The 26,524-nt window shown below is 37.7% G+C and overlaps 1 protein-coding gene across 9 annotated transcripts in view; it reads right to left on the bottom strand.

Moving 5' to 3' along the window:
* BBX (BBX high mobility group box domain containing) overlaps positions 1-26,524 on the bottom strand; it is a 287,251-nt gene that overhangs the window by 112,503 nt on the left and 148,224 nt on the right. The window contains exon 1 of one of the 9 annotated variants that reach the window (XM_061134249.1): positions 23,019-23,040. The exons of the other annotated variants lie outside the window; for them this stretch is intronic. The gene's annotated coding sequence lies outside the window, so the exon portion shown is untranslated. Of the gene's footprint in view, positions 1-23,018; positions 23,041-26,524 lie in introns of those variants that run through there. 9 annotated transcript variants of the gene reach the window in all.

Genomic DNA, 26,524 nt, shown 5'->3' with positions numbered 1-26,524 from the left:
AGAACAAGAAGCTGTCAAGCTGACAAATTGGTATCTTTACCCTGTCGGATACCATCTCCTGTCAGGAGGGTTTCTTATTTCTTAAAACTTGCTTCTCCACTTTGGCAGCCTTCTAACAATCTATTTAAGGGTCTGACTCCTAAAGCTTGTAAATTCTATTTTCCGTTCTCCTATTTCTCTACAGATTACACTGTTGACCTCTGCTACTGATCTTGCAGGAAGTTATCTGGAAGCCATCTGCTGTGACCCTAGCACAGAATTAGAACTGCACTTCTAGGAGAGCCAATTTCTAAAATGCCTAAATCAGTTGCACATGTTTTAAAACAACTCATAAAGAAGGATCGCCACTACCATGGTGTTACTGTCTTCCCAACCCTTTGTCCAGAGTCAGAAAAAAAGATGAAAGGCAGGAAGTAGCCTAACTGTCAACAAGTGGTTCTCCTTTGAAGACAGATAACAAAATACTGGAGTTAAAAGTATATTTGTAATTGCAAAGTTACTCTTCTTAAACAAATTCCAAGTACAATATCTGCCTTTGATCTTGAAAAAGTATTTTTCTCACTGTTCACAGCTGACACGGTTGGTTCAGTTAGGCACCCCACTCCCAACTATGGGAAAAATGTTCCCTGAAATTCAATCATGTGAGTTATTAGCTTCTAGTTGTCAGCCTAGAAGTAGCTGCTTTTATGCTCTGCCACTGCTCCTGCCCGGGAGAGTTCTGCCTGCTCTGATGATGTGACAAGCTGTCATAGAAACAGCATCCATCTGACCACCTGGCGGACCCTCAACTCCCTCCCTGTGATGCTGGACTGTTGTAGAGAGTCATTCAGCATCTCCTTGGACAAGGACTATTATCAGTAAAACATATGCTGCAACTAAGAGAAAAAGTCTGAGGACCTTAAACCTAAACAGAGTCTAGGTTTCAGATTTTAAAATGAAATCTATCCTCAACCTTCTACATTTTCTATTTAGGCAAGAGTCTAATGGTAATATGCAGCTCCAATAATGCAACAAGTGTATTTTAAAACAATAAAAATATTTCTAGTGTCTCCACAGTCCATTTTAAACAATTAGGGGAGATAAATACCATAGGGTATTTATCTCTAGGGTATCACAGGGATATACCCTATGGTATCATTTATTCAAAAATATTTTCTTTACTTCAACAGCTACTGGTTGTGGATCTTTTAATACAAGAAGGAAACAGACAGTAACATGCTAAAATTGCAAGGTTAAGCTCTTTAGTAATTAATAACCCTTAAAGTTCAGTTAGTAGAGAGAAACAGTAGTGTCTAACTGAACCCTAAGAAAGATATGTATTCCTATATTAAAAGAACCCTTTTTACAACAATAGGACTTTGGAGGCAACAGGGAACATCCTCCATGGAGAAGAACTGTGCTTTTAAAGTTCACACATACATGAGATGAGCACATGCACACACACACATATACTCTCAAAGTGTAGAACTGATAATACTGATAAATACTAGAGACTGACATCTGAACTTGGGTAGTAAAGTATCCCAAACTTTCACAGAATGCTTGCTTTGAACACGACCCCCAAAGGCCAAAAGTCTCTAACTTTTGAGACACATCTATAAAGTCAGCATTCAGTGTATTGCTGACTGGTAGGCTGAGCACTGAAGAACTGATGCTTTAGAATTGTGGTGCTGCAGAAGACTCTTGCGAGTCTCTTGGACTACAAGGAGATCAAACCAGTCAATCCTAAAGGAAATCAGTCCTGAATACTCATTGGAAGGGCTGATGCTGAAGCTCCAATATTTTGGCCACCTGATGCAAATAGCTGACAAAACATCCAGAAGCTGGGAAAGATTGGGGGCAGGAGGAGAGAAGAAGGTGGCAGAGGATGAGATGGTTAGATAGCATCATCGACTCAATGGACATGGATTTGAGCAAACTCTGGGAGATAGGGAGGGACAGGAGAGCCTGGTGTGATGCAGACTATGTGGTCATAGAGAGTCAGACTCAACTTAGCAACTGAACAACAGTAAAGCTGATAGCTAAGCTTTGAAAGTAACATTAATCACCTCAGCATGGTGTAACTCACAGTATCTGCAATAACATCCTAGGAAGCAGAATTAAGCAATGGTAATCAAGTGTCACTCTGCCTGTCAGCGTCAGGCAAATGTTGTTGTTAATAAACCCTTACAATATCCTAGCAAAATAGCCATTTCCTTTTGCCTGAAAAAGCAAACTGTGACTCCCATCCTTACCAAGCAGCAGTGATCTTACAGATACACAGGGAGCACATACAGAAAGAAGCATGGATTTCTACACTGTACGGCTCCACAGCACATCGACTGGTGAACCCCACCACCTTTCTGAAATATAAAACAAAACACTACACAGAAAGAAAACCCTTAACAATAAAGGGCATAGGAGTTACATAACTAAATCAAGAAATTAAAAGAAAAAAAAACCCCACCTTTCCTTAAATGCATTTACAGTAACATACTCCATGATTTCAATTTAGAAGAAAACAAACTGTAAAGGTGTATCTATACCTACAAAAAACACTGGAAGGAGAAATGTCAAATTGCTTTGTTCAATTGGATATGGAGTAGTATGTGTACTGAGGGTGATTTCCATTTCTGTCTTCATGCTTTTCAGTGTTTTTGACATGTATTAAAAGCAAAAAAGAAAGTCAATAAAGTATTTTAAAATCAAATATTTTAAATGTAATTTAATAGAGAACAAAGTAGCAGGCTTCTGAGGTACAAAATCAATATACTGCAGTGGAAAGTCATTTTCTTTCTGATCCTGCCTGTGACCACGTGACGTCTTTTCACACTTGCTCAAAATTAACTGCTTCACTACATAATGACTGCAACTACAGCAAATGGACCTTTTTGTAGGTAATTCAATTACTGTAGAAGATTTTACCGTTTGAATATTAAGAAGTGAAGCATACATTGACTATACACAGAGAAATAAAGCAGATGCTCAACATACCATATGCTAATTAAGAGTGAATTTTAAAATTTCACTGTCTATTTATCTATCCCAGAGGCATCCTAGCTTATCAGCCATTGCTCTGGATCTAGTTGGGAGGGCAGTGTTCTGTCTCCTTTCCAGGTAACATAAGGGATTTCCATACTGTGATCAAAGGCCAGAACTGGTTTGCTAGAATGCGTCCCCTGAGCCCCACAGTATGTTACTCACAGACCTACTGTGACACTATCAGGTTGGAGTAATCTTCACATCTTCCACACCTGACTGACGTATACAGACTACCAAGAATGCATCCAATAAATTATAAATGAATGAACGGGCTGTCCTATACAAATAACTAAACTTGGAGACAAATGTCAGAAATGGCTCAAGAAATCACAGTGAATCATCTGTAACTCAACAACATAAAACACTGAAAGAAAGCTAGTACATGTTCCTTCCTTATGAAAAGTTTCTAGCAACTTAAAGCTTCTTTCTTTCCTTCAGTCCCTGCTCACCCCATCCACATTCCTAACATCTTTATGAATGAATATATTCAACATCTGCTTCTAAAAAGAAAGGGATGAATTATTTTTATCTGTAGTATGCTTATAAAGGGCTTCCCTGGTGGCTCAGATGGTAAAGAGTCTGCCTGCAATGCGGGAGACCCGGGTTCGATCCCTGGGTTGGAGAGATCCCCTGGAGAAGGAAATGGCAACCCACTCCAGTACTCTTGCCGGGAAAATCCCATGGATGGAGGAGCCTGGTGGGGCACAGTGCATGGGGTCGCAAAGAGTCGGACACGACTGAACGACTTCACATTCACGTTCGTTCTACACAGCTAAAATGCTTATAAAACCTGAGTTTTTTCCTCACTAACTATAAATTATCTTTTGGATACCATTACACTACACTGTTATGAAAAATGTTGAATGCGTGTCATTTTATTTTGCATTTGATTACATCATCAGTAGTGGCCAAGAACACACTTTCAGTGCAGCCTCCTGCGTGATCTAGACTGGCCTGTAGAGCCAGCAGGTGTTAGATTTGGGTGATTTATACCCACAGCACTCCTGTTGCTAGCTTTACTCTGAGACCAAGAGATAAAAGTTTACCCTCAGTTAAGTCACTGAGTAAAGCAATCCACAAGATAATTTAATGAAATAGGAACTGTAGAAATCTCCAGAATTTCTACAGGATTTACAGTACTATCCTTATTCTTTGTGCATGCGATGTGCAGCCTCGGAATCTGAAGAGCAGAAATGGCCAATTACTTATCTGGTTCTGCCCAACGTACAGGAGCATCCTTTACTGTAAATCAGCATTTCCTAGTGAGGATGCTTGCGGATTCTGGGTGGGAGAGCTCTCTACGAGGCAACACTGTTCCACTCCTTGCTGAGTCAACATACATCGCGGCTCCTTTCCCACGGGTTCATCCCCACCCTCAATCTCAGGGAAAAGAGATTATCCATTATCCGAAAACAGGACTCACTTGTCAGTGACTGACCGCCTTCTGGGCACAGTAACACTGAGCAGCAGGAAGTACCTGAAATCTCACATTACACTCGGCTTTACACTTGCTCCTCCCAGCCTTTCCTGATTCCCGGAACTCAGGTCCGACTCTCTTACTGGTGCTGTTCATTGCTGCCAGATATCCACTTTAAATGCCTGCCCTGCATCAAAGCCCAGAAATTTTTATGAGCCTAAATTCTGGGTTCAGTACACATCAAATTACTACCATGGCCTATACTTTTGCAACAAGTTAAAGATTATGTACCTTTGTGTCATCTTCACAAAATATTTGCTATTAGCATATTTCTTGTCTACATTTCAGAACTTTTACCATGTCCAATAAAAGTTCTGGGCTTCTGAGGTGGTGCTGGTAGTAAAGAAACTGCCTGCCAGTGTAGGAGATGTAAGAGATGTGGGTTTGATCCCTGGGTCAAGAAGATCCTCTGGAAGAAGGCAGAGCAACCACACCAGTATTTTTGCCTAGAGAATCCCATGGAGAGAGGAGCCTGGCGGGCCACAGTCCATAGGGTTGCAAAGAGTTGGGATTGACTGAAGCAACTTAGCATGCACAATGTCCAATAATGAATTCAGTAGAGAAAATCTGACGATATTGATATCAATATTAAAGGAACCACATATATTTCTAGTCTTTTTTTTTTTTTTGAAACCCTGTAACACAACTTTGAAAGAAATCCCAGACCACCCTGCCTAAATCCATTTTGCCTTTATCTAGTGCAACATGTGATTTGGCAGAAAGGTTAACAGTGTGGATGCTTATTTTTTCCTGGATTCATAAACCTGGATCAACAAATAATTAACTCTGTTACCTGGTTCAAGTAACCTCTCTAAGCCTTGGGATCCTCATCCTCAAAAAGGTGAACAACAGTCCTACTACACTGTGAGGATTACACAATATGTTTGTATGTGTTTGTGTGTAAACTACTTAAGAGTATTGCCTTCCTTAAATAAGTGAATATGTATGAACCTTGCATAGAGTAAGCATATATGAGAATTTGCTATTATTACTATATCATCATCACTATAATAAATCACAGAATATAAACATTCAAATCAACTTTATTTCATTAACCTCATATAGTCAAAACACCTTGATTATTTAACTCATATGCAGTGTACATCATGTGGAATGCCAGGCTGAATGAAGCACAAGCTGGTATCAAGATTGCTGGGAGAAATATTAATAATCTCAGATATTCAGATGACACCATCCCTATGGCAGAAAGCGAAAAAGAACTAACAGCCTCTTAATGAAAGTGAAAAAGGAAAGTGAAAAAGTTGGCTTAAAACTCAACATTCAGAAAACTAAGATCATGGCATCTGGTCTCATCACTTCATGGCAAATAGATGGGGAAACAATGGAAACAGAGACTAATTTTTTGGGCTCCAAAATCACTGCAGATGGTGACTGCAGCCATGAAATTAAAAGATGCTTGCTCTTTGGAAGGAAAGCTATGATCAACCTAGAGAGCATATTAAAAAGCAGAGACATTACTTTGCCAACAAAGGTCCATCAAGTCAAAGCTATGGTTCTTCCAGTAGTCATGTATGGATGTGAGAGCTGGACTATAAAGAAAGCTGAGCGCCAAAGAAGTGATGCTTTTGAACTGCGGTGTTGGAGAAGACTCTTGAGAGTCCGTTGGACTGCACGTAGATCCAACCAGTCCATCCTAAAGGAAACAGGTCCTGAATATTCACTGGAAGAACTGATGCTGAAGTTGAAACTCCAATACTTTGGCCAACTGATGCAAAGTACTGACTCATTGGAAAAGACCTTGATGCTGGGAAAGATTGAAGGTGGGAGGAGAAGGGGACGACAGAGAATGAGATGCTTGGATGGCATCACTGACTCAAAGGACACGAGTTTGGGTAAGCTCCAGGAGTTGGTGATGGACAGGGGTGCCTGGCGTGCTGCGGTTCATGGGGTTGCAAAGAGTCTCACGACTGAGCGACTGAACTGACTGAACCAATTTATTCAACATTGAGAACTTATCAACTGATGCTGTGCTAGGCTGACTCATGCTGCTTTAATCTAGTACTCTTATTAGTAAATATTATAAGTTAAGGAATACTTCTGCATTTCAAAATTCCATGGGTCGAAAAATCCAGGGGGAAACAAAAATATAACCAGTGGGAGATTAGTTTAGAAGGAGTAATATGAAAATTCTTTTATTGACATGAAGAGTTATGAGATAAACTGTTAAATGAAAAAAGGAACAGGCTCATAAGATAAGAAGATTGTAATTTATTTTATAAAAATATGACTTAATATATATGGTTATATATGCATAGACCAAAAAAACAAAAGAATCCTGGAAAAATAAGCACTAAATTGTTCACAATATTGTCTCTATACAACAGGACAGAGTTTTTCTTCCTTTGTTAAATTTTTGGCAAGTAAAAATAATTCAAAAACCGAAAACTAAGAAAACATTGGGGTATCCTGTAAGCTTTCATAAAGAATAAGCTTTTAAAAATACTCATTGGCTAAACAGAGATTAACCAGATCATTCATAAATTTGTATGGAAAATGCAGAATAGGATTATTAGCATACTTATAATTAACTATTTGAAAACTGAACTCAAATATCACATATTTTCCACAGGATCAGTCCAGTGCTTCTTAGAACCTTATCTTAAAAAGAATTTTGGAACCACACCAAATATATAATTTGAAACTGTTATAAGCACAATGTCCTACTTCTGGCAGAAAACATACATTATTTTCTAACTGACAGCTATTCTAACAGAGGACCACATTTTTCTATGTTTTTTTTTTTAAATAAAATTAAGAACTTAACATGGTTAGGAAAGCAGTCTTCCTCCTTTTACTAGTACAGGTCACCGAAGTCAGGTGTTTGAGAACATGTCAGGGATGATGTAGAAACTCTCCTTACAATGAGTAGGCAACATGACAAAATCACTGGTAAGGCTTTTTCCTTTAGAATTATTTTAAAGTTCTTCCGAGTCCAGATATTCATGCACATCCAGCCTTCAGTGAAAGATATTTTCTGTTTCAATTATACCCTCTAGTCAAGACAGCTGCAGGGCTGATTCTTAACATAAATACAAAGTGCCATCTAGTGGATGCTGTTATCAAGATTCCCTGCTTACACTTACATGCTGTGAAGTAACCTTTAGAAAAGCTATTTGGGTGGTCAGAAGGTACAAACTTCCAGTTATAAAATAAGTAAGTCCTGGGGATATAATGTACAGACTGGTAACTATAGTTAATAATACTAAATCACATATTTGAAAGTCTCTAAGAGAGTAGGTCTTGAAAGTTCTCATCACAATAATATTATGTGTGTAGTGACTGTTAACTAGACATTGCGGTTAGCATTTTACTATACACATATATATACACACACATATACACACGCATATACTGAATCATTATGTTGTACACCTGAAGCCAATATAATGTTATATCTCAGCAAAAATAGCTACACTGTATGAGGAAATTGCTATTCCTTACAGTACTTCCTCACCAGTTACTGAACTGAGCTGATGGATAACATATCAATTTTTAAAAATCACAACTCCGACTGATAATATTGATTATATATCTCAAGATGAACCTCTGCCATCGCCACAGAGAACAAAAAAGAGTCCAATTATCTTCTAAGTGTTCCAGGATCTATTAATGATACCATACATAAGCTAGAAAGGAGATCCAACTTCACATGATTTTATCATTCATTTCAGTTGATAATAGTAAAATACGAGCTTACTAATCCTTCACTTGATAACAATATTAGCATTACTAATATTACTGTAACTTCTGCTCTACATTATATGAAAACAAATTCACTTGGTCTAAATAAGCTATATCTGGTATTTAGAAATCAGCAGCGTTTCCAGCAAAGCATTTGTGCAAACTGCAAAGGCCCTTGTTTGACATTAGCGATGGCAGCAACACATGTTATCACCAATTAAAATGAAATTAATGAAAAGAATTAAAGTGAAATAAATACACAATCGATGTAAAGTAAAAGGCTGAGGTATCACTGTAAACACTGTAAAAAAAACACTGTAAAAAAGTGTTTAGTTTTAGTATGTGATAATTCAGATGAAAGTTTAGGGCTAGACTTAAACAGATGAAGTCCATTTATTTAAAATATTCATGAAAATATCTGTCCAAATTTTCCTAGTTATAGACTCAATATTTTGCCTTCGGAAGCAGTCTATAAATATTTTTAAAAGCTTCTAATTGTCTAGATATTTTCAGAGTTCCATACTGTAAAACAGAAATGATCAGTTTATTTGGAAACATTATACTCACTGATGAAATGGCAAGTTTTGACTCAAAAAAGAGTTATTCACAACCAGTTATAATTGACATCGTCAGGAAAATTTTCCATGTTTTACTATTGCTCCTGGGTGTCATATTTATGGGATAATTTACAGAATAATTTGTTTAAGGGGTTACTCTTCTAAAAATGAGATGTTTTATTTTACACAATGACAGGGACTGCAAATTCAGAATCAATCCTGGGAGGTCACTGCATCCTCCAATCTACAGATGAGGAAAACCAAGATCCACAGAGGTCAAAGGCTAGCTCATGTTCACCCGATGAATTAATGGCAGAGTGAGGATCCAGCCCTCTTAACCAGAAAATTAGAACTCTTTCCACTACAACGCTCAGACGGTAAAGCATCTGCCTACAATGCAGGAGACCCTGGTTCGATCCCTGGGTGGAGAAGATCCCCTGGAGGAGGAACGGCAACTTACTCCAGTATTCTTGCCTAGGACATCCCAGGGACAGAGCAGCCTGGCGGGCTAGTCTCTGAGGTCACAAGGAGTTGGACACGACTGAGCAACTAACACATTCTTCTTCACTGCTTCTTCCACTATATTGCACTGGCTTTTTATTTTTCTTTCAACAGAAATGGAGTGTTTCCATTAAATTCTTAAGTACCACAGTTTCATTTTCAGTCTAAAAGGTTCACATGGTAACTGCTGCTGAGATGGGCGTGTACGGCAAAAAGGAGTGCTGGAACTGTGAGTTTCTTCAGTATCATTAAAGAAAATACAGTGGGGTCGGTGCAATGCAGTGTCTATGGAGAGATTTACATCAGCGATTTGGAGGAGGGGATCAAGAGAGGAGGGAACAGACCAGCAGTCACTGAAGTGGGAGCCACTACTGTTTACTGAGAAGGCAGAGGAGCTGCTTCCAGCTCCCACCAGCATGGTCCTTAAGCTTTCGATAGCTAGGGACACACCAGCTCTTCAACAGATGCTCCAGAGTGAGATCCAGGAGTTCCCGGGATAAACAGGAATGCAGGGGCTAACTTACTTAAGAAAAGCTCTAATTCCTCTCAAAACTGTCACTTTACCTCTCATATCTCAAAGAGTAAGCATATACACACCGCATAATCTTTCAGCTCTGAATCAGTTGTAATTTCCAGGATCTGAATGAAACTTTTATCTGTGGTCTTTCTGTCATATTTGGAGCCATTGATGCTTCCGACTTTTAATCTACGGTTAAGAATGTCCTTTTTGTTACTACTTTTCTATTTACCTTACTATGCGTAGGGCTGTATTTCTGTCCCAGTAAACACATAGTAAGTGAAAGTCTGAAATCGTGGACACAAATACTGAGTCTAAGTGGGAGCACGCCTCGGCTAAGTCATGTAATCCCTGAATCTCCATTGTCTCCGTCTGGCTCCGAAGAGGCCCGTCTAGCTCTAAATTTTTCTAAGGCTCTATTTCTTGAAAACACTCTACAATAGACTTCAACACAACAAAACCTATCCGGCCTGTCTTGAACACATTGCATCTTCAGCAAAGGCGTTAAACAGAAGTCTGTGGAGTGTAGTGATAGGACCAGATCTTTTTTAAAAGAGGTTCTTTGTAGTTGACAAGTGAATTGCTTTTGAGAAAGTCTCTGTGGACATCTTACTTTGGCTCCTCCTCTATACAGACTGCTTCGGGAGCCTAAGAAAAGCAGCTTTCAAATGTGCAAGTGCATAGATGTGGTGTTGCTGCCGCCAGGCTGCCAGGGCTGCCAGGGGGCCGGAGAGAGCCAAAGCAATTCTACACATCGCGGGCCTCAAGGTCTTCCCTCTACTTGGCAGCTACACACTGGCATCAGTCATCCAGCTAAATGTCAAGTATCCCGAAGTCATTACTGGTGCAGCGGGCTCCAGTCTGAAACTCTCAAAATGATACAACTTTCAAATCATGACAAAGGAGATCTTTTTATGTTAGCATTATAAATGTGGACTAATTTGTGAAAAATTAAAAGGGTAGTGAGACCATGACTCAGGAATTACACAATATAACTGTTTAGAAAAACATTCACATGCACCTTTTCTGGATCAAAGGCATTACTGGTACTTATTAAAAGAATCAAATAGAATCAACAGGAACTGTTTTTAAGGCTACTTACAGTCTGAGAATTCTCAGATATTTACATCTGAATGCCTCATTTTCAGGCTCCCGTAACACTAGTTTCCAACTTTTAAGGCAATTACAGATGATTTACGTACAGGCTTTTTTCCCTTGAAAAATGTATCTTCATGAGTATTATTAATGGTTATGTTCAAAATACATCACAGGTAACCTTGAATGCATTTTGTTTTTCAAAAAGGAGAAGACTTTTGGGGTCACAGCCCTCTGTAAGAAGCAGTTAATTTCTGCCTCCGGCATGAACGAAACACTCGAGGACGGTCACTGAAGACAGGCACTCCTTCACAGACACTGCCCCATCGGTCTTTTAGACGAAAAGAAACTATCAGATTAAAAAAGGTACATATTTAGGCATCAGGAAATGTATTTTTATCAAATAGGCTTCTTGATTTTGAAAATAATTCTGCATTTAATATGTAACACTAATTTTTGAAACAGTTTATAGTAGACTAACATCTCAGTATTTCTAAGAAAAAAATCTGAATTTTCTTTTTTTAGGTCTTACTAATAACTAGTTCTCTTATCAAGAGCGATCTGTAAAAAGGAAAATTTTATTGTGAAGACGACACATTTTGCTCTAAAACGGCATTATTTTTATTCTCCAACAGCCTGACAATTTTTTAACTTGTGGCTATGCTTGTAGTTTTGTGGGGAGATTACACTACCCGGTTAAACAGTGAATGAATAATACAACTCTTATGCTTTGGAGGGGTGTGGTGTGGTGTGGGTAGTTAATGAAGCTAATATGCCATGGATTTAAAAGAAATACAGAATAAAAGTTTACTATAAACAGACTTTAAATGACCATTTTATCAGAAATTGAACGTTTGGACACAGAACATAAAGATTCTCTAGCTTTGTTTGAATCAAACAAATCCCACCGTCGCTGCATCCCACACAAAGCTGTGTTACTATGCAACTCCTTGCATCACTTCTAGAAGGAATGTTTTCTCTACCAACTTATTCTCTTTTCTTCCTCATCAAAACTCTGCTAAAACATCCTAAATGTGGAACTCCTCCTCTTATTAACCTCAGTAACTTGATTTAGTAATACTCATATTTATTTTGAACTTCCACTTTATTGTCATTCAAAACCACAGATTTAGAGAGTTAGAACAAACTTGACAGGTCCAGCTTAAACGTCTCATTGAAAGAACAGGAAATTCAGGTCCAAATGAAGAGATCTGCAGCGGAACTTGCACAAGGCGTAACAAAGTCATTCTGGGGGTTAATTTTTCATTCTAGACTGAGAAAGTCTAAAAGTTAACATTTAATAATAACTAAAGCTTATTCATAATATTTTTTAAAACAAGAAAGCAAATCACTGACATTTTCAAAGTGTAAAAGTTTCATTAAAATTCATGTCATTAAATTTGTTTCATCAAAAAGACCAGTAGTCATTCAACATTCAGAACAAATATACTGAGCATCCACTGCTTTGCCAAGCACCTTGGGGAAAAAGACAAAACAATATATCAGAACTAAGAAGGAATTCAGAAACTATGAGAAAATTCATTATAAGATCAGTATACTACCCTAGAAAGGTTTAATCAACTCAACACATCATATTCCAATAGACTACAGAACCAAGTCTTAAAAAAAGAAAACAACAATAGTCTATATTCTTCCTCTGTTGCAGGTACTTTTTTATACTGGCCCCTACCTCAACTTCTAAACAATTTACACCTTACACTGAGGGAGTATCCTACACCTCAAGAAACGAGGGACAGTCCAGCATATCACAAACACAAAGACACAGTCAACGTTCCATCAAGTTTCTACCTGAACTACAAAACATTCTCAACCTAGGTTCTTTCCACAAATGCCACATTCAACGAAGCTTGAAAACTTCAGTCATGTAATCTGAGATCTTCTTTAACTTAAAATGTCATTTTGCATCACATGTCTCTATAAAGTAGCTAGCACTTTTCTACTAATAGGTCAAATCTAACTAATACTTACTTTTCAAATTGTAACCCCAGAATAAGAACAATCTTTCTCAAATAACCTGAGCGAGGAATTATGTAAGAAGACATCAAATACTTAGTGCACTTATTTTACACTTAGCTAAGGGGAAGAGACCCTTAAGGTTTCACATAAGTGACTCTAAAACATCTGCTCTACTTCTCAATTCAACATTCCAGACATAAAACTAATTTCATCTAAAAGTAATCTAGCAGGAGGCTGCATTTCCAATTTGCCAAGTTTTAATTATGAATTTTGTCAATGGTCATAATTTGGTGTTTAGGACTTTTCTCAACCATTATTAATTCTTCTGTACCCATCAGGGATAAAGAGTCACAAGTGAAAACTTCTGAAGGTATATGATTTTCATGAAAACAGTCTCAAAAAACAAACAATAAAAAAAGAACAGAATCCTAAAATCCTAAAACTGGATTTCTAACTGAAATACAATTTATTCTTTTAATATACTTGTCCACGGTGAATATTTAGTCATGCCAGAGACTTATCAACACTCTCTTTCTCCCTAAATATTTACAGCAACAGTCTCTTCAAGGAGACAATCACTCTGCCGTCCTACACGGATCTAATAAAACGTGTGAATAGTTTAATACCACTGCACTCCATTTTACAGTTCCTAAAAGTCTTTTGGGACATCATTCTCAACATGCTTCTGGCTTGGTCCATTTCATTCTTTGGATTGATTTTCTTCAGTGAACTAAAGCATTCATCACTTCTTACCAAATAGCACACACATAAAATTACAATTATTTTTTCCCCATCTTGTGAAGAGTATTGAGATATATCTCTTGTCACGTCAATCTCGAGGTGACGATTCAATGATTTCCTCTGAGGATCAAAGAAATATTTCAGGAGAAAAACAGGAAGCATATTATCACTTAAGATTAGTTATTAACAGCCACATTGGTGTTTAGGCTCAAATCTGTCCAAATTTCAACATAAGATTGCACTATATATGAACTCAAGAACTATATATGTAACTTCAAGTTACAGACAGAAGTTCTTACTACAGCAGCCGAAACCTAATCTGAAAGCTTCTTTTTATTTCCTTACACTACTCAAATCAAATAACTTTTGTTGGGCAACTGCAGACACTCAGCTGAGTCAATGAACATATTTCAGACAGCTGCTTCTTGTTTGTGAAACGGAAAATGTTTTTGCTGAAGGAAATGCAGGTTATACAAAGAGAAATAAAAATTAAGATTAAAAAGAAAGGCCTCCAATTGGCACAGTTGGAGGATGAGACAGAGAATCTCATTTATACATATGTAAATACATATGTAAATCTCATTTAATCAGGAATCAACTAACCAAAATTCCTCCATTAATCATACGTGTGTGTGTGTGTGTGTGTGTGTGTGTGTGTGTGTGTGTGTGTGTTGGGGGGAGAGCAGGTGCCAGGAGGAACTTGTTTTAGAAAAAGTCACAAATTATAAAAACAAGCTACTTTGTTTAAATGACTCCAAACAACAAAAACAAAAAAAACCCACAACAACCTTCCAGAATATTTTAGGCAGGAGGTGAAGAGTTTGTTAGTGTTGGTACTGGGCAATTCATCAGATGTCTGTATCTTCTTCAAATTTCCCACCTCTTCTATATACTGTGTATTTTTTAAACTGTAAAGTAAGTGTTAATCATTAGAGTGATGACACCAAGATCATTTTCCCTTAAAAAAAAAAAAAGTTTCACTAATTATTGCTAAGAAATTCATTTGTATACTAACATTTCTAGATTGATTTACAAATATTAAAACCTAGCTACTTTCAATCAGTAAGAAAAATTAACCAAAACATTCTTTTCTAAACAACTGTTCCAGTTTATGCTATAATTTTATTCTAGGAAACTGGGACACTGATTTCATTTGCTATATACCAAAATTACTACTTGGTAGGAAATATTTCTTCCTATTTATTCTAAAGTGATATAAAATATCATTGACCCAAATTCTGTCAATTGATATTGTCTTCTTAAAATTATCAGAAAGGAGCCATTTTCCCAAATGCAGTGATTGAGAAATAGCTAAATCTAACATCTAACATCTTTATTAAACTCAAACTCAAGTGTGCTGACATACATATTACATTAATAAGAGTATGCACGAATATCCTCCTAATTTGGATCCATTTAATAATTCCTAAGAAAAGAGTCTATGACAAATCAAAACAGGAATAAAAAGTTCATCTGTTCTCCATTTCATGCTTCATGAGTCAGAGCAAGGGAGTAGGAAAGGCTGGACTTGGCATTCAGATAGGCCCGGCTATGAAATGTTACCACTATTAGTTATCAAACTCAAGGTCTTCTCTGTTCACTCATCTATAAAAGCAGGCTGGTATTTTCTTCATAGGATGGTAAGAATGGAAACAGATGCTATGTAAAATCCCTTCTAGAATGCCTCACATATGTTGCCTTATATATTCCCTTTGTTAAAAAAAAAGAAAAAAGCATGAATGAATGTATTTTTTCTACAAGTTCTTTGGCACCACCTCACCCCAAGAGATGCTTACAGTAACTTCTAAACGATCATCTCCATTTCCAAACTAATCTCTATCAGTAGATTTGTTCAGAGGGAAGCCTGAAGCCTTTCATTCTGTGAATCCAAACTCTTCAGTGGCACTTCTCAGGCTAGCTCCAGAACCGGATTCCTCAGACAGGCATTCCACATCCTCTGTGTGCCCTCCCTGCCTCATTCCTAATCCTCCCCACAAGACGCACAAAACCTGGCCCTGAACTTGCATGGCCTGTCTCTATATCCAATATCCCAGAAGACACATTCAAGCCCTGGCTTCCTGCATTTGGGTACTTCCTTTCCTTCTTTTATTTGCCCAGGGATCCCTTATTTTAAACTGCTCCTTTTCCTCTCTAGGCAGGAGAAAATAACGTTCCCTTCCCCCAAATTTCTTAATTCCCTACAACATGAGCCAATTTCCTTGTGACCGTCTGATACTGTCTTGAATGATTATTTAAATCTGTCACTCAGCCTCTTACTGTTTTTACCTTCACTACAGACACATCCATAGCACCACCATCAGCCTGTTAACCATTGATGGCGAGTCTTACACAGAAAAGTTCCTCGCTGAAAACGACAGGCTTAAATCCTGTAAGTTAAACTTCTTCAGGTTCATCCTCTCCATAACTGTTAAGTCACCAGAAAAATGCAAAGGAAGAATCAGGAGAAAACAATCCCATCACAATTTCACTCATCCTTACTATAATAAGTGCAAAGAGTCAAAGAGCCAGAATCTCTCAATAAAAACTGTCTTGGAAATTATTTAAATGCAAATAATTTTAAACAGATGACCAAAAAAAAAAAAAAAACCCTCTGGCATGTTTTTTAAAGTGTGAAGGAAAAAAGAAACAATGCTTGAATAAGTTCCAGTAAGAGCTGAAGAAAAGCCATGTTGATGAGCTTTAATCCCTACACAACAGCTGACTGGATGATTCCACTCAGTGAAAACCACACTGGCTCACTCTTGCCCTGGCACTGAGATCCAAATTTTCTCTGACTCAAGTGTTCCCGAGCACCCAGTTCCCGAGGTCCAGAGTGGTTCTGCAGAGCTGAGAGACACTACCCGGCGAACATACAAATCCTGTGTTTACAGGGCAGCTTGAAACTCACAGAAAGTAACACTGCCATCTACCCAGTGCAGGCTTCCCTGGGCGCTCAGTGGGAAAGAATCTGCCTGCAACTGAGGAGATGCAGGTTCGATCCCTGGGTTGGGAAGGTCTTCTGGAGAAGGAAATGGCAACTCACCCTAGTATTACTGACTGGTGAATCCCATGGACAGAGGAGCCCGGCAGGCTACAGTCCAGAGGACTGCAAGAGTCAGACAGAACTTTAGAAACTAAACACCACCACCCGGGGTATGGGCAAAGTAACAGCAAATAACTAAAGATGGAGGAAGACAGCAGCCGAGATTCCTCTAAGCTCAAAAGAGACCTTACATTTTGCAGTAGAGCAGAAACTAAAAACAACACTTTAAAGCTAATACACTCCCCCCCAAAAAACAAAAAACCACACACACACAATAGACCTTATAACCTAAGGGCGATGATGCCATCATTCAAATGAGACATGGTGCCTGGCCAGCACACGGCAAGGGAGTCAGGCATCCACTGGGGAAGCACAAAAGCGATGCGCAGAATCTGAGGAGGACTTTTGGTGGGAGAAACAGTTTGGCACCGATACAGAAGAATATTACATTCAGTGACCTTTAACAATATGATGATGCCTGGGGGAGCTTCCTGGGAGTCCCGATCCCTCAAAACAATGATCAATATTAAACGTGCTGCTGCTCTACTTTCTGTTCTAACAAAAGAAGACTCAGGGATCTATTTTTCGAATTTAATAACACCCAGTGTTCTAGAAATGTGGATTTTGCAACTAAGATAATGAATGGAAATTAACTTCAGGAAAACAGATTCATTTCTCATTTTTTCCCCAAAAATTACAGACCCATTGAACATTTCACACTCCCACACAAAATATTGCTATTCCAGCAACACCTAAATTTGAATGAAGTCATTGAATTTAGAACTATTTTAATAAGATGCTTTTCAGTAATATAGATAAATTTGTATTTTGTATAATTATATGAGTAATTACATAAAGCTCTAAGCTGTTGTGTTGAGCTTACTTTGATATGTATTACTAACTTTGCTGTATGATAGATATAAAATGAGTAAAAATACAGTTTAAAATTTATTTAATTAAGCATTTAAAAATTCTTCTTCCAAGTTAAGACCATTCAGTCTGAAATCTGTAATAAATACATTTCCTAGTTTCCACCAAAGGAAAATGCTGTATCATTTGTTTATATGCATTTATAAATTTTCTACAGTATTTAAATATGATCCAACTTATTAACACAACAGTATATTTTTAATATTTGCTCCAATGTAATCATTTCAGAATGTATAGTTCTTTCTCAAAAGACACTAAAATATTAAATGAGTGCTGTAGGTTTTCAGAAGCACTTTCAAGCCTGTCTATATTAATAAGATATCCTAAGTGAATTAGTATTACAAAAGAAACGTATCACTAAGTTTAAATATTCATGTGAATACTTAATAGGTCAAGCCTTTTACATTAATCTGAGACAGTATAAGAGTTATTAGAGTAAGCATTCTCCTATCAGTGAAGTTTTCATGTCAGATAATTTCTCCCATTTTCCCCTTATAAAAGCACAAAAGGATGTTTCTCTCCTTGTATTTCTGAGGAACAAAAAGTAATCTGTTCTTCCAGAGATAGGATGGTATTCACCCTTCTTTCCAGAATAGAGTATCTGGCATAATATGTTTTTGCAGAGTTTTGTTAAGTAAGCAGTTAGGAGGGGTGACTTATCACAGGCAGCCTGGTTTCTGGTTCCTCATGGCAGGGATGTGTGTCCATGCAAAGTCATGTCCAACTCTTTGCAACCCATGGGTTGTAGCCCACCAGGCTCCTCTGTCCATGGGATTCTCCATGCGAGAATACTGGAGCGGGTTGCCATTTCCTCCTCCAGGGGATCTTCCCGACCCAGGGGTTGAATCCAGGTCTCTGAGGTCTCCTGCACTGGCAGACAGGTTCTTTACCACTAGTGCCGCCTGGGAAATGCCCAGTGTGTATATGTATGGAGGCTGGAGGTGAGACTGAAGGTTAACAGCTTCGATCAAGGTCTTTCAATGAGTTTTTAACATTAAAAAAAAAAGATTATTGATTTATTCCATTTAGAATTAAGTTAGTTATTAAAAATAAATCCTCATTTAAAAATTTTTTCCCTCTTTCATTTTTTTAGTTAGAAAACTTTTCTCCTGCCTTACTCTCTTCTTAGCCTAAAATCTGCCTGACTCACATGAGATTTTTCACAAAGCAGATCTGTAAAATCAGGACAAGATTCGATTTTTGACAAGATTAAAGCCTCCTTAATCTTGATGAATGGTCAAATAGACAGCTCTCTGGCCAAGATCCTCTGGAGTGACTGGGCAGCGTTTACAATTCATAGAAAGTTAAGACAGTTTGTGCCCATTGCCCCATGTAGTCAGCTCTCTGCCTTTGATCTACGCAGTTCAGTGGTACCCACAAAACGGAACTCCGGACAACTAACAGATGCAGGAAACAGCAATCTCATGAAAATCTGAAGAGTCAGATAATTCCTTAAAAGGGGTTTGAGCACAAATCCATCTTAGAGTGAGAGTCCCTTCAACTGCTATGGGAAGATGGACCAAAGGCAATGAGGGAGGGACTCCAGGTCTCACTCCCGTTAACTTTGGGTTGAGGAGTTCCTAGCAAAGAAACCACGGGAGAAAGGAACAGGTAACTGGCCGTCAGTATCAGGTGAAGACAGGCCCAGCGACATCAAGGAAGGATCCAACAGTTAAAGCCAACACTGACTCCAAGATGGCAGCTGGCCTATGAGAAAACATGTGAGGTTAAACTGTAGCAGCAAGTAACAGAAGGTCGGAGAGGCCACTCTGCTCAGTCACAGCTATGGGGCTGGGGGAAGAGGAGGAGAAGCAAGGGGCCAGGAATCACAGCTTTGCACTGAACAATGCCTGGGCTGTCTGGTCAAAGAAAGTGGGCAGCCAAAGGCATTCATTACACTTTCTCAAAGAAAGATAAATGTAGTCTTTCTCTGGGACAAATCAAACCAAACAACAAGAAGGGAAGTTTGATGTATGCTCCAGTTGCTATGGTTACGAGAGACAGTAACTGGCAGGCCGCTGTACACAGGTGAGTCTGATGCCTGGTAAGGTGGGAGGATTCAGGCTTTGGGAGCTGTGTCCAGAAATCCCAAGAGAAACTATCAGTGTATTTCATTTCAACTGGAGACAGAGTACAAAACACTTGGAGTCAAAAGGATTCTTACAGATCACTGTTCTACCACTCTCATTTTGCAAAAACAGAGAAAGAGTGAAGCTCAAGAAGAAATGACTCCTGACGGTTTACAAAGGTGTCCATATGCAGCACTGCTGACAGTATGCATGATTTTTGCCCATTGCTTTTAGGGTGATTATTATTGTTGAGCTAGGAAAAGGCATTTCAGTCCTTACTCCATTAACATTTTCCCTCTCTTCATTCAATAAACATCTGTTGAATGACAAGAACTAGGCACTAGACTGGAACCTGGGAGTCTCCCCTGGAAAACCTTGGGAAATAAATGCGGCAGATCATAGTACCAAGTGTGACAACAGGCAAAACACTGAAGTCAGTCAAACTGAAATCATGGACCACCAAGCACAAAATTAGGAGGAACTATGATATGAAAATTGGAATGGACTGTGCAAGTATAATCAGGTACCAGAAGAACCAATGGCTGAGAACTACAGAAGTAGGAAAAGGAGAGAAAGAGGGAGAGACTAGCAAATCCAAGTTGTCACTTACTCAAGCTTTTGGGACTTTTGCAACACAGAACAAATCGCAGGTTGCGAACAGTCCTCCATAAAGTCCTCCGAAAAGATAGTCCTCTTTTTCTGTCGCAACTCAAATTAAGGACAAAATAATCAGTAAAAGATGTGTACATTTCCCTGCCCAAACTATTTTTAAAAATTTTAGTCAGGAATAGCTGGTAATTTTCATCTAATATAAAAGAACATTACACTATTTTGACATAGCTTTCCTGGGAGAAAGAACTTAACTGGTAAACATACCCAGCTATTTCAGGATGTCTGGACGTAACCGGGTTTGAGAAAAGGTGTAACTGACAATTGGAAACTAAGAGAAATAAAAGCGCCTGATGCAGAGGGTAAAACTAACTTTTTAAGAAGCCATCAGGATTATTGTTAAAATGGTGTTCTGGACAAGTTACAAAAATTTAAACAAACATTTAGCGATTTTAAAGAACTATATAGGAGATATGGGCTTCCCTGGTGGCTCAGTGGTAAAGACTCTGCCTGCAGTGCAGGAGACGTGAGATGGATCTTTGGGCCATGAGATTGAGCTTTGGGCTGGGACAATACCCTGCAGAAGGAAACGGCAACCCGCTCCAGTCCTCTTGCCTGGGAAATTCCATGGACAGAGGAGCCTGATGGGCTACAGTCCATGGGCTGCGAAGTCAGACAGGATTCTGTGACAATAACAACAAAACCTAAACCACAATATAGGAAATACACAATGAAAACACTTAAACTCAGCTAGAGGGAGGATAAAATGTAGTAAGTTCTGTAGAAACCCATTTGCCATGATCCTATAGAGCTTCAGGGTGGGTTGATTCTGCATTTATACCTATGAACATATATCCCAGAGAAATATATGTGTTAAGAAGCATAAACAGGACTCCCAAGACTTTTTCCTTTGCAATTTTTTTCTGTCATAACATAAACTGGAAACAATCTAAATAGCCATCAAAAGAAAGTGGATAAATAACAGAATTATTATTTATTATAGAATAAATACTAGATAAATAATGAAAATGTGGAACTTTCATACAACAAAATATAACTGTGATCATAAATGAATTACAAGTATAAGAAGGGGGATTCTCTCAAACATGTTGAGGGACAAGATAGGTATTGCAAAAGGAAACATATATTATTTAATATAAATTTCAAAAAGCAAAACAATGTAGGGGATATATAAAATATGAAAAAACTATACAGAAAAATAAGGAAGTCATAAACTCAACACTCGGCATTGTGGTGGTGGTTAAAGAGAGTTGGTGGAATCTGGGCCAGGCATAGCTCTGTCTCCTAAGTTAGAGGTAGGTACTTAGTTATTCAAGTTAATGTTATTTGTATCTTATTCACATGTAATAAATACCCCTTGCATGTATAGCACTTTCTAAATACTATGGAGTTACTTCTATTTTTAAAAAGCACTCAGAAAATTAATACTATACTTAACAAACTATTTTAAACTATTAATTTAAACTAATTTAAACTATTTTAAACTAAAAATATTAAACTATTTTAACAAACTATAAAAAGTACTAAAAAGGTACTTTTTTTTTTTTTTTTTTAAAGGTACTTTTTAAGAAGCTGCAAGTACCTAGCACATACTCAGGACTTTAAAAAATTATCTCTTTTAACTCACACAACAACTCTTTGAGGTAAATATTTTACCCTTAGTTAACATAGAAGGAAACTGAGATTTCTGTTTCATAGACTGTCCAACATTAAACAGCAAGCAGAGGCGAGATTCAAACCGTATCCAACTGTGAAAGCCAGGGTGAGCCTGTACGTAGGACTATCTAAAATATAACAGCACAAATAAATTTCCAACACAAACATGAAACTGTCTTGTTACACGGCAGTTTACTATTTTCATACCTGAGCATTTATAATGCATCCCTAGACCATATGCTAATAGTTTGCATTAACTTTATGTCATAGTACCTCATTATTACTTCATAATCACAATTTACCATTAAACTCGCTAAATTCTAAAACTGGTAACAGATACCACGTGTGTTTATGGAAAGTCTCAATTTAGCTGTACTTCTTTTCATACCCTGACTTCTCTAAGACTGGAAGTTTAAGGAAAGTTAGTTGTCGGTAGGCGGAAACTCCTTTCACTACCCTTGGGACTCACTCCACAGGCAAGGAAACAGGCTTGCCAAGTCCCACAGAAATTACTCACTTCTACACTCTTTTTCCTCAATCTTTTTTCCAACAATACTTCAAAACCTAATTTTAAACTCATGCAGGAAACCTGATTAATACTCCCTGGTTTTCTAACAACACAACTCACTTATATAATTATTTGTCAGCTTTTTACTTCATTGTTGTTTTATTTGCATGTGTCTAGCTTGCAAGCGGAGAAGGCAATGGCAGCCCACTCCAGTCCTCTTGCCTGGAAAATCCCATGGATGGAGGAGCCCGGGAGGCTGTAGTTCACAGGGTCACTAAGAGTCGGACACGACTGAGCGACTTCCCTTTCACGTTTCACTTTCATGCATTGGAGAAGGAAATGGCAACCCACTCCAGTGTTCTTGCCTGGAAAATTCCAGGGACAGGGGAGCCTGACGGGCTGCCGTCTATGGGGTCGCACAGAGACGGACACGACTGAAGCGACTTAGCAGCAGCAGCAGCTTGCAAGAGCCACCGAGAAGTGTTGACAAGTTTATTTCCGCAGAGCTGTGCCCTAACTCACTCTTCTTTGCCCAAAGCACCATCAGCTGTGCTCTGTAAACAGTAGTCACTTAATAAATGCTGATTGACTTACTACAGTGGAACAATTCGCCTCTGGTATGTCTCAGTAAGCCAGTGAGTCCTCCACATCTACAAACATGCTGGAGATGATAGCAGGCACTGTTAGAGGCTTGGGGTCTTCCTGAGGGTGCCTGGGATAAGAAAAACACAGAGAGAGAGACCAAGACAGTCAGGAGAGACACAGAGAGAGGGAACGTGGAAATAAACAAGAGGGTAGAACAGCGTGAGAGGGGCCACAGTCAGCAGTTACAGAAAGCTTAAGCAGTCAGACATACTCAGAGACAGGGCGGAGGACAGTAATTTGAACTTGGGCTTCAAGTCGGAAACCACATTTTTTGTATCATTTACTCCTGTAGTAAGTGCCTCTGTGTTACCAAATTTATGATAGAAATAACTTTGAAGTGGTCAATTATAAGCTTTTTCTGAGCTTATTTATCTTTATCTATTAAAATTCATCCTTACACAGTAGCATCTTCGGAGACACATCTACACAGATAAAAGCACAATTCTCAAATTAACCTAGCAGTAAATATGGAAATATTTTTCCAATTCTTCAACTCAGACAATGGTTACTTCAGAAAGGTAATGTGACTTGCCCAAGGCCACAGGCAAGAACATGATAACTGGGACCACAAATCTTCTAATTCCAAACTCTAGGACTTTTACTGACATCCCATATTCTCTACTACAAATGAATCATTTATAAATCCAAACTGTTTTTACAGAATAAAATTCAAACTACACACTTAAGATAAAACTATGCGTTCAGACAATGAACTGCTGAGGTTACTCACCAGAATAATTTTAGAGCTTGAATTATTTAAAAAGTCTATCAGAAAAAATAAAGCAAAATGAAACTACATCAGAATGATAGAAAATTTCAAAGAGAAATAAAACTATGTGAACAGGCACTAACAAAATGTTAACATTTTAAAAAAGGGGCTAGAGTTAGTTCACTGCTTTTACAGCTATCATTTCAAAATCTTAATGATTCAACAAATTTCAGCTGAAAGATCAAAAGTTCTATATTTCAATGAGTTCTTACATCTAAATACTAGTAAACCTGTCTCAAACCTGTTCTCTCATGATGCCACACCTAAAGTCTATACTGCAACTCTACTTCAGAGTACTACATGTAGTAGAAATAATTTAATGCACCTCTTGGTAAGCATTGCATTTTCTCTTGCAATATACTGAAGCTCTTAAATAATCATGCCTTTTTGCAAGCAATCAATTGTAATCAATTTTCAATAACTATCAGCAAAGCTCCTTTGGTACAAGTCAAATAAGTATGTTAGTGGATTTCACAGCAAGACACAAAAATAGAAACACAAAGAGACTTCTCTTCAATTGTACATCAACATTTTCCCACGTTCAGCAATTTTTTAAATTGTCAAATCAACTATAGTACTGTTCTGCCCTCTAGTGACAGGCTAGGTTTTGTTAACTACATGTTTTTTGTCTTTGCTTTTTGAACAATACTTAGGATTTTAAAAAATATAAATGACAGTACTTTTTCATAGTTGAATAAAGGAACAAAAGAACAGAAGAAACTGGCCAATTTTAATATATGGCTTGTGATATGAACACAATGCAGGAAAGATACAATTTCTTCTCATAGGAATAGTACACCTAAGAACTACAAACAAAAAATAAGTATCATTTATTTCAATATTTATGCATATTTTTATGAAATTTGGAAAGGCCAAAGAATTCCATTCAGTTTCTTTGTTATAAAAGCTTTACAAATTTCACAACTATAAATCCCAAATTGGTTAATTCTATTATTTGAGCCTGACACATCAAGGCAAGTGGCACTGCATATACGATACACAGATGAACAGTTTTCTAATAGTCATAGTAGAGCAAAAATATGCTTAATGCAAAACCGCACTGAGTATTATTTACTTTTAACTGTCCAAGTGGCAGTTTAGATGTCCCTGAACCTCACTGTCGCCACGAAGAGGCTGACTGTCACTTTACACCTGGAAATATTACTCAAGGATGCCGGCTGAGACACAGTCACTACAGAGATTCACCATGGTATTTTGACGAAGGTACTTCTTTCCTTCTTAGTTTCTCTTGCCATATATACTCTTGCAAGGATGTAAGGCATTTCCAGAACAGCATTCCTACTCTCACTAATCCCAAACATACTACTTCTGTGTCTACACTCTTATGTTATAAGTTAATATGACATTTGTACATGTGAATGTAAGAGGATACCTGGACACGTGAGGGCAGGCAGACTGAGGGTGCTGTTAGGAGCACAAACCCTACAGCCAGATTCCCAGGGCCTGGATTCCAGCTCTGCTTCAATTAGCAGTGTGACCTCAGGCAGATTATTTAATTTCACTGTGTTTCAGTTTCCTCAGGCACAAAATGGGAATAAAGAGAGACACCTATCAGTAGTAATATTTTACGTCTTCAAAGGTATTTGAGTTACACAGGTAAGTATATGAGTTTATCAAATCCAGAAAATGTATATTTAAGATTTATGCATTTCAGTGAATGTAAATTTTACATCAAAAGAAAAAAGTTGTACATAAATGCTGAGCTACAGTCAATAATATACATACTGAAGTATTTAAGATATTTGCAGTGATGTCTTTACTTTTTAAATGCATCAAAAATGAATTTATGGATACGCAGATTATAGATAATGTAATAAAATAAGTAATAAGTAAAATGTTAATGGCAGAATCTAGGTGGTAAGTGTTAAACATATGCTATTTGTCTCAAGTTTCAAAATAAATGTTGAAGGAGAAATATAACTGATGTGAAGATTCAATAAGGGAATTAAATATGCAGAAGACTGCCTGACAATCAACAGCACAGAATGACAATACATTTAAGCAAATGAAGATGATCCAGTCATCCCCAGTTAGAAGAAAAAGGGAAGAGAGCAATGAGGTACTGGGCACCCAAACTGGAGTGTGTAGTTGCCACCAAGGGTGTTAAAACTCAAATTTCAAATACCTCATCAAACTGCACGGGCCATGTAGAGAACATGGTCTTTGAAAGTCAGAAAGAGCTAATCTGAATCCTGGCTCTATTTTGAATTAGTCAAAAAGCTCACACAATTTATTTAAATGTTCTGAGCCTCAGTTCTCTCATAAATGAAAAGAGAGTAAAGATACCTGCATCTAAGGGTCCACTGTGAAGATTAAACACACACACTCTTCCACATAAAAAGAGAAATTAGCACATAAAATGCAAATAATAACTACTACAGTTCTTTAAAATTATAATCATTATTACTACTTTTAGGTTGACTCTTTTATATCCTTACAACTACTCTCTGAAGATGGAAACAAAAGTAACTATATATTTGATTCTAACCTAGAAATTTCATATGCAGGTGGCCCTACTAATCCAAAAAGTTTTCTATGAGATCTTTATTAAAACAGAAAGTTTTTTTAAAAGTAAAACTGTACTTCTTGTAAAAGAAGAACTGTTCAATGACAAGAAATTCATTTATCATCCTTATATAATGCCAATTACATAAAAAATGTAAGC

The sequence above is a fragment of the Dama dama genome, chromosome 31, assembly GCF_033118175.1.
Source record: "Dama dama isolate Ldn47 chromosome 31, ASM3311817v1, whole genome shotgun sequence".
NCBI classification, from domain to species: Eukaryota; Metazoa; Chordata; class Mammalia; order Artiodactyla; family Cervidae; genus Dama; species Dama dama.
Note: the sequence above shows the minus strand (reverse complement) of the source record. Positions and strands in the feature narration are given on the sequence as shown.